Here is a 3231-nt window from a genome sequence, read left to right on the forward strand (position 1 = left end):
AATCATAATATTAATAGTAGTATCACTAGTATTATCCATTATTATTGTTGTTATTATTACTAATATGAATAATAATAGCAATACTACTACTATTACTACTACTAATAATAATAATAATAATAATAGGGTTGTTGTTATTATTATTATTGTTATTATTGTTGTAGTTGTTGTTGTTGTTATTATTAATGTTATTATTATTATCTTGAATTAAATCATCTTTTCAGTTTTTAAATAAACCATTTGAGTTATTTCCTGCATTGCAAACATATTTTGTATTTTGAAATTAGGTAAACTGTTATGCCCTAACCCTAACTTCGTTACTTCCATTCTAACATGATATTGAATTAACAAAATTATTATGAAATTAATTGTGATTTGAATTAACACATTTTGTTGTTAAAATAGTTCAAATATTGTAAAAAAAAAAAAAAAAAAACATAATAAGTTTGTTTATTTCTTAATTGTTATGTATTATGTATTTTGTTTATTTGAACTTCAGTTATGTAGAAAAATAAGATTTGGAAATCATTAACGTTTTGACAGCCCAGCATCAGGCAGCAATGACACAGCATATTTAAAACAACTGATTCATTAGGAATGCCCACGTGAAATAAGATGGCGTGTGGGTGGGATCGATGGAGCTGAATGTTATGGAGTAGTCATTAAGGGGAAATGGCACCCGCTGGAGATTTATGACAGGGTAGGGTGGTGGGCAGCGGGGGTCAGAGGTCACGACCCAGGGGTCAGAAGCTGTGGCCGGAGGCGGGATGGTCACTACTTTAGTGTCCTCTCTCCGTAAACACGCTCTCAGGATGATTAAAATGTGGGCGTATGGAGAAGGGAAGGGGAGGGAAGGGGGTTGGGTGGGTCGGCAGCGCGGCCCCTCGCCCTCCCATCTGCCCACTGCCCAGAGGGGGCAGTGTGGGCGGGCTAGGCTGGGCACTCTGGACCGGGCACACACTCCACCATTCTGTCTCCTCTGGGAATACAAACCTTGCAGACCAACAGTTATTACAAATAAATTCTCCAGAACTCACGCTTTAGCTCTGCAAGATTTAATGTGGTCATTTGGGTCTGTGACCTTTATCAAGACAGTGACTGGCTTGACTATGATACCATTCTATCACAATGTTGGCCAGGCCCAGAGCCTGTGTTTAGATGAATAGGTGCTCTATCCAGAAGGAGCTCTCTTTCTCTCTTTTCTCTCTTTTCTCTCTCTCTCTCTCTCTCTCTCTCTCTCTCTCTCTCTCTCTCTCTCTCTCTCTCTCTCTCTCTCTCTCTCTCTCTCTCTCTCTCTCTCTCTCTCTCCCTCTCTCTCTCCATCTGAGTCTCTGGGGTATTGTTTCTGATCACACGGCATTGACATTCATATCATCCAATATCAATGCATGTTCAACTTTATTGAGTATGTAGTGATTGGTTACCACTGTGACAGACGTTTTGATATCATTGTGATTACATGTTTTCATTAATGTATATAGAGCATTATACAGTATGCAGTAAGACAACATTTGTCATAAATATATACTGTTGTAAAGAGGTTAACAATATTTTCAGGGACACAATGGAAGCTCGTTCTGTTAATGAATTACATAATAATTAATTATTGGTACTGACCGCTACATTAACAATATAACCCTAACCCTAAAAAGTTATTTTACATTTTTATACTTTTTCCCCCCTTTTTAATATAAATGTTTGTGTCTGCTGAACAATTGAACATTGAGATAAAAATGTTCATCATAAGAAACTGGCTAAAACCGATATAATATGTTGTAGAAAAGGAACCCCTCCCCATGTAATTGATTGACCAACATTACATGACAAAAATGTGATCAAATATATCCAATATTACATTACATTACATTAATTGTATATGGAAAACTGTCTGTCAACAAACCAATGAAATGGCTCCAGATGCAGGCCTAGTAATCCTACGACTATGCAGAGAGCAGTGTGGAGAGAGCGTTTGCCCTCTGTTGTCTCTGACCTGGTGTTGGTATTGTTGCGCTGCTCTATTCAACTGGGAGGGTGGACTGACCCACACGTGGAGGGGTCAGAAGATTTAGCATACTACCAACTCCTCTCTCTCCCCTCTTTCCTCTTTCCACCCTCTCGCTCCTCTGTCTCCCCCCTCTCTTCTCCCCTCAAACGCCTCTTTACATACTTTATGTTATGTTTAATAAATTATAATTAGTATGATTTATTTATGTAATTATTAGTAAATTATCATTATTATAATTTATTGTCAGTATGAGCAAAGGATTTATTTATTATTTAAATCATTATTTACATGATTTATAGATTTGAGGGAATATATAAATATATTTGGTTTAATTAATTGAAATAAACATTTATTGAATAGTAGTAGTTAAAAAAAATAAAATGTGGAGTGAATGTCAGTGCAAAATATATGACCTGTTATTATTTTTCCAGATTTCCACAAATGGGCTAATTAAACAGCCAAATAGTACATTCAACTGGCTCTGCTTCTCATTATGACAGAGGGAGAGAGAGATGAGCACATACATGAGCACATGCAGTTATTTAGATTGAGAGAGAGAGAGAGAGACAGAGAGAGAGAGAGAGAGAGAGAGACAGAGAGAGAGAGAGAGCACTTCTGTGTCATCCTCTCCTCCCTCACTCCCCTCCCCCAACCCCTCCAATTGTAAGGGTCGAGGGTCGGGGGTCAGCTTGGTTGTGATAGGGAGGGTGGGGACCCTTACCTTTCAGAAGGTAGCCACTACCTCCTCCAACCCTTGATCTTCTGGATGTTCTGACCTCTACAAGGGCCCTTCCTCAATGTTTACAAAGAAAAAGATCAAAGCCACCCCCCTTAGATGTTCTCCTCCAACGCGTATGAGAAGGAAGTGAGTAGAGGACGGAGGAGAGGACCAGAGGAATGGAGGATGGAGGAGAGGACCAGAGGAATGGAGGATGGAGGAGAGGACCAGAGGAAAGGAGGATGGAGGAGTGGACCAGAGGAAAGGAGGATGGAGGAGAGGACCAGAGGAATGGAGGATGGAGGAGAGGACCAGAGGAAAGGAGGATGGAGGAGAGGACCAGAGGAAAGGAGGATGGAGGAGAGGACCAGAGGAATGGAGGATGGAGGAGAGGACCAGAGGAATGGAGGATGGAGGAGAGGACCAGAGGAAAGGAGGATGGAGGAGAGGACCAGAGGAATGGAGGATGGAGGAGAGGACCAGAGGAATGGAGGATGGAGGAGAGGAC

This window comes from Nansenia antarctica (assembly GCF_963989245.1).
Source record: "Nansenia antarctica genome assembly, chromosome: 4".
Lineage (NCBI taxonomy): Eukaryota > Metazoa > Chordata > Actinopteri > Argentiniformes > Microstomatidae > Nansenia > Nansenia antarctica.